The following is a 6,822-nucleotide window of genomic DNA, read 5'->3' on the forward strand; positions in this document are numbered from 1 at the left end:
ATCGCACAAACTTCATCCTCCCCTCACCGTTTAATTGTTGCTGCGTTGCATAGGTGTAAATGGTTGTTTTATGTTATTTTTGTATGTAAAAAATAATAAACACGTACTATAACACAAAGGACGAGACCAAACTAAGGCTTGACCTCATGCTTCAACCTCGCCAAACATTCACCCACATAAATCTTATTTTTTCATATTTTTTGAGCTCAAGAACCCCAATTTTCTCTATTTTTCACTATTTTTTCCTATTTATTATTCATGAAAAATATGTATTTTCCGATTTACTTGTGTTGGATTATTATTTTGAGTGAAACTTAACATTTTCTTTGAGTTTATCCCATTTTCATTCCTTTTTTCCAACTCAAAATCGAAAAACACCACTAATTTCCATTGAAAAATGACATTTTGCGGGTTTTAAAGAATTAATAACGGCTCTAAATCATTACAAATTCTACATTTTTGTAGTTATAGCCCTCAAACATGATGCAAACAAGGTTCAAGAAAACATTCATTGCATATGAACAACATTTGGACCATGAAACAACACAAACAAGCAAATTTCTTCATAAAATTGGAGCATACCGCGTGTCTTGCATGTTGCGGGTTTTTTAATAATTATTCCGGGCAGCCCCCGGACCGACCAGCAACCATTCTTCAGTGCTGAACCTCTTTTCTCAGCCTCCTCTTCAACTTGAAGCAATCCTTCAGCCCCTCTTCTTCTTGATTTCTTCAGCCTCCTCTTCATCACAGTTGGACTAGCATCCTTCAGCCCCTCTTCTTCTTGATTTCTTGCATGCAAACCACCACTTAGAGGAGAAAGATGGAGGAGAGAGAAAGACTAGATCTGCATCTCTACAATTGGGCAGCCATTGGAGGAGCGGATTGGAGCGATGGAGAGCGAAGATAGGAAGAAGAACATGCCCAAGATCAATTGGGGGGATTGTTCTCTGGCCCCAAAACCCATCGCTCCTCCATTTCTCCCCATGGCGTCTCCATTCTTGCCTGCGTGAAAAAAAATAAACCCCGCCCTTTGTTTTTTGATTTTTGGGACTCCCCAAAGGGTTCCCCAAAGGGTCACACCCTTTGGGCTCTCCTAAAGTCCTTTCCCACTTGGCATTTTGGCCTTTGGCCTTTCGGGCACTTCCTCTTCCACGTATGGTACCCGAATCACAATCTGAAAAATCCTGGGCATCCATCTTGAAGTCCTCCACAGCCGGGCATCTCCCAGGGTCTCATCTGTCATGCCAAAAAACTATGAAAATTCTCCAACCGCCGTCCAGTGGCTCTTTTAAGCACTTTCCGCACATTGCTGCTTAAAATCGTACTGATTGCCACCGTCGCCTTTGACAAAGTCTATTTTTCCCCTGATATTTGTAATTTTTGGCTATTTTTAAGCACTTCTCGGCATCAAAAATCATCTGTCATTGGTGACCATGGGATAGGACGACTTAGCCTGTCGAATCCCATGAAGAAATCTACACATAAACACCACCACAAAGAGCATCAAGCTGATACAAAAAATACACAACAGAACACATCATAGCTCATATCCTCCCCCCGACAAAACCAAGGCATGAAATCCACGAGGAGTAGGCCTAGCATAATCTGATAGAAGGCCCGAGGCTAGTCACTAACCAACTGCTCCAACACGACCAAACTAAAAAGAACTATTAAAGAGGTCACCCTAAGTGGTGGTCTGACCTACCTTCTTGACTAAGGACAACTCAACCAGAAGCTCTTACTAGGCGAGGACTCCTATAGCCTGATCAAGAAATATTTTCTTTTAGCACAATTTTTCTTCTTTTAGGCTTTTATTTTTCCATACTCGGGCGTGTAAAAAGGAGGGAAGTGAGCGTAGTGACCCAAGGAGAACATGGCATCAGCCTTAGGTCCTGTCTCGGTACCCAAGAACCTACCAAGCCCTCGCAAGGCGATAAACAACAGCTCAAGGATTTTTCTTTCTATCCTTTTCTATTTTTATAGGGGTCAAACCCCTTTTTACACACCTCCGTATATTCATATATTGTCTTTCGGATCTTTAGGGTTTTGTCTATTTCCATCATTATTTTAGTAGGCTTCTCTAACTGCCTCACAACTAGCAGAAACTCCTAGAACAGTCGCCTAGCAGGTCAGCAGAACAGGGTTACTAGAACTCCCATCTAAAATAGGTCTTTCAATGCCTGACAATGCCTTGCAGGAGGTAAGGACTACTCAGACCTCCCCCAGATATACAGAACCTAAACATGGGACTTCATGCATCAAGTGCCAGTCCCCAACGAACAAAAGAAAGTAACCCTCACATGCACATATATCACTAATTACTTAAGGGAAAAACTCGAAAAGGGGACGAAACCACGTGGAATGGCCACAAGAAGCTCTTTTGCAGCAACGCCTCCCTCGAGCGACTTTGTCAACCTGTATGGTGCAATCACTAAAACAACAAAGCATTAAATGTACCTGCATCAAATAGAGATAGGGCCCTCTTGGCCTAAAGAAATAGCACATTTCACTACAAACTAACTGGCCCTCTTGGCCTAAAGAAATCAGACATTAACTACTTAAAGCTACTGGCCCTCTTGGCCTAATGGAATCAAACAAAACAACTCATAGAGATCCCTCCTTGAAAGAAGGTAGACATATGCAAATACGCTCCATTTCAAGGGGAAAAATAGGGTTGTCAGCCCTAAACTAGATGCATCAAATTATGGCCCATACCTCCTATATATATAGCAAGAGGCGTACGCATAACATGTCGTCTGATCAACCTATGGGTCCAAGATAATAGTGGTAGATGGGTCTCGGCCACTTTTCTCATTACCCATATCAACCATCGCTTGCCATATAACGGGTGGTCTGATAACATCCCCCACAAGTGACCAGGTCCTGTCTCATTATCAATAACGACATCCGAACTAGGACCACAGTTGAAAAAGAGGTCCTCTTCATAAGAAAAATTAGCTAAGGAATCCGCAAACTGATTCCAATAACGTGGAATCAGCTGAAGAGATATGCTCTCAAATCCATTAAGTAAGGTTATAGCAGTTCGAAGATACATACGAACCGGACTGTATATGTCCCATTGAGTTGATTTAAGATCAGCTGGGAATCCCCTTTTATTAACAACTGCCTAATACCACCTTTCTTAGAAATATTCAATCTCATAATCAGAGCTTTATACTCCGCTATGTTGTTAGTAAATCCTACCCTGAGTTAAGTAGCTAATTTCATTGTAACTCTACGTCGGGGATCGCGGATAACTACTCCAACACTTCCTTTTCTATTAGGGCCCCTAGACGCTTCATCAAAGTATAATGTATACGTCCATAATAGGTTTACACAGCCAGCCATCAAGAACTCCCGTATTCGTAATTATGATAGTCAAAGTTCAACATATTTAGAGGATGAACTGACGGCTCCATCGCACCTTCTTCATTAAACTCAATAGGGATGCTTGTCAAGATTTGTAAGTAGTGATGGCAGAAAACTTTAATCTCCCACACAAAGGTACCGTCTTCTTGCTCAATCACTTTATATCCCTTGCTTCACCAGATAAGCCTCCCCTGATTATATCTTTGCCCGAGATATGGGTGCTCCAAATAAGGAATTAATCGCCCCATCAACCAATTTGAGCTCTCCTCCAAGTCTCAAATCAACCCCAGCATGGACCTGCAATGCATTTAGCGCGTTAGCATACTTAGAAATAATAAGGTTAGATTAACCTTATTCTTAAATTCCACTCCTTGTAGATCAGCTAATAGAACTATGGACTTATTTTTACCTATCCGAACTATCTTGTAAGGGCCATCCCATCGAGGTTCTAACTTTCCTGGAAACAACTCCCTATGCGCATCGTAATATAGAACTAATTGCCCCTTTTTAAAAGTATATTTCTTCGCTTTCAGATCATGCAACCATTTCATCTGATATTTAGCTACCTCCTGGTGCAACAAACTCTGTAATTTGAGCTCGTCTAAGTGGGCTATAGTCGTAAACCACTCAAATAGGGCATCTTCATCACCCAGAGAATGATTGATTGCGAATCTAATGGTCAGCAACTCAATTTCTAAGGGCAAGACATAATCCTCCCCGTAAACTAATTTGAATGTGGTGTGGCCAGTGGCTCGTTTAAACGTCGTATTATACGCCCAAACCACCACATATAATTTTGTATCCCAGTCCCGCTTCTTTTCGAAGACTATCTTGGGGATAGGATACCCACAAGTTGCTTATTGGTACTTTCGACTTGTCCATTTGCTTGCGGATTATAGGAGGTTGTCTTGCTATGGATAATTTTCCATGCTTCAGTCAGGCTTCTAATTACCTTATTTAAAAAATGGGTTCCACGGTCCGATACTATTTCTTTTGGCAGACCAAAATGGCAGATAATTTGCTCAAGTAGGAAACTGGCTGTCTCTTTTGCATTGTCCTGCGCCTGTGCTTCTGACCACTTTGTAAAGTAATCAGTTGCTACTATAATGTACCTCTTCTGAGCGGTAGACGACGGAGTGATAAGACCCACAAAGTCAATGCCCCACTTTTCAAATGGAAGGATAGCCATGATAGGCGTAAGTGGACGCTTCCTATTCTCTCGACTATCATGTCTTTGACATGTATCCCATCTCTTAACGTACTCAAAGGAATCTTGGAAGATGGATGGCCACCAATATCTAGCTCTTAAAGCTTTTTGTGCTGTCAACTGCCCAGCAAAGTGCCCTCCACAAGTGGAGTCATGGCACTCTTCCAAAATAAAGGGAACCTCGTTAGGCATCACACATCAGCGATAGATATCATCAACACCCTGCCGATATAATATGCATGCGATCAATGAAAATTTTAATGCATGCTGTTTAATTTTCCTCTTCTCCAATTTTGATAACCCAGCTCCAGTCTCTCCCGTAGAAAGATAGTGCATTATAGCGGCATACCAGGAAGGAATAGACGCCGTATCAATCTTGAACAAAGTCTCCATGTCACTTCCTTCAGCCAAGAACTCTTTTGGTTCTCTGAAATCCACAAGACACTCTACAATGCCATGAAGCTTCAGTGGCTTGCTCTTAATCTCATAATTAAATTTTTGCAAAGTGATTAACCACTTTGCTAGTCTCTCCCGTAGAAAGATAGTGCATTATAGCGGCATACCAGGAAGGAATAGACGCCGTATCAATCTTGAACAAAGTCTCCATGTCACTTCCTTCAGCCAAGAACTCTTTTGGTTCTCTGAAATCCACAAGACACTCTACAATGCCATGAAGCTTCAGTGGCTTGCTCTTAATCTCATAATTAAATTTTTGCAAAGTGATTAACCACTTTGCTAAATGGTCAGGCGGCTGTAACTTATTCAACAACAATCGAAGCTGGAGCCCCGAGAGGAACACCAAGGAAAAGGGAATTCTCTTGGAAGAAAATCTATCTTGTAACACCAACAAGCTTGTTTATCATGTTTCATATGATCACAATGAAGAAAAGAACACCAGGCACAACAAATCTTCATGCAGCATCATGTAGATCTCCCACGGATTTGATAGAATCAACCATATTCTTCAATACCTTCACAAAATCCATCAATAGAACAAAGAAAGCAAAGGAATACACCATCTTTGAATGGAAATACATCACATAGTATTCATCTTCAATATCTTCATAGTCTTCTCTCTCAATCTCTCATATACAATCACTCTGTTTTTGTAGAATTGGCTATCTCTGACTCTCTCTCTCTCTCTCTCCATCAATAATACATCATATCCTCACTACAATCTCTCAAAAATCACACTCAATAATCCTTCTTAGGTCGTGGATACCCCTCCCAAGAGGTATGTCTGATATGAAGAGTCACCAGAGCCACTACAGTGTCCTTTCATAGCTCACTACTGTCACTTCACTCTAGTCTTCACTTGAGTCTTCAGCAGCTACTTCTTTCACTTCTTTCAGCTCTTTTGCACTTGTATTCACCTCTTTCCAAGGCTAGAAAACTTTCCCAAGCTACACTCTCATCCATCAGAACACATACAGAAGCATACAGAACAGTCACAGAACAGTACCAGAACAGCTACAGTATAGAACAGAACAGAACAGAAACAAAAGCTCTATAGAAGACCTACAGAAGGTTACAGAAGGTCATCAAAACCACATAACTCACTCTCAAACCATTCCAAACTTTCACAAACCATTCAATAAGCTTTCACAATATCTCATTCTTCATCAATCAATAACAAAACAGACCAAAACAGAGCAAAACAGAAGGTATACAGAACCAATCAGAACCTATCAGAACATCACAGAACCACTAATAAACATCATGAACTTCCAAAACTCAATCATTATCATCCAAAACACTCTCAAACCACTTCCAAACCAATCAATCATCTCCTAAAATCAACCATTCAACTCTCAAAAACAACAAAAATCAGCCAAAAAACAAGTCATTTCAACACTCAACATATCCCCACACTTAATAAGGAAGCGTCCTCGCGACCCAGGAAAAAGGAATACAAGTTCAGGGAAAAGCTCAACTTTAAGCGTCAATATCTCTTCAAAAAGAATCCATCCATCACGACCCCAACTTATAACCTGTATCTGATATATACAAAGAAAGGAAAACCCGTTTTACATTAACACCTCTGATCAAACTAAAAATCACAACAAATTTGTAAAGGATATAAGAGTTCGCTTCTGCTTTATCTACATCAGCTTCAACTCTGCAACCACGACCCCATCACCACAATTCTCCAAAATGTAGCTCGTACGCGACCACCAATCCAATAGAAAACCACCACATTCGTTTGACATAAATAAACTCACAACACAAACACGAATACAACACAA

At 40.8% G+C, this 6,822-nt stretch overlaps 1 non-coding gene across 1 annotated transcript; it reads right to left on the reverse strand.

The window, feature by feature from the left end:
• Nucleotides 1–6,488: 6,488 nt before the first annotated feature.
• LOC148039933 (small nucleolar RNA SNORD36) lies at nt 6,489–6,556 on the reverse strand. Its single transcript, XR_015688770.1, has one exon. It is a non-coding gene; the product is annotated as a small nucleolar RNA SNORD36 (small nucleolar RNA).
• Nucleotides 6,557–6,822: the final 266 nt, after the last annotated feature.

The sequence above is a fragment of the Lygodium microphyllum genome, chromosome 2 (assembly GCF_053477565.2).
Source record: "Lygodium microphyllum isolate KBCC chromosome 2, Lygodium_microphyllum_v1.1.10, whole genome shotgun sequence".
NCBI lineage: Eukaryota > Viridiplantae > Streptophyta > Polypodiopsida > Schizaeales > Lygodiaceae > Lygodium > Lygodium microphyllum.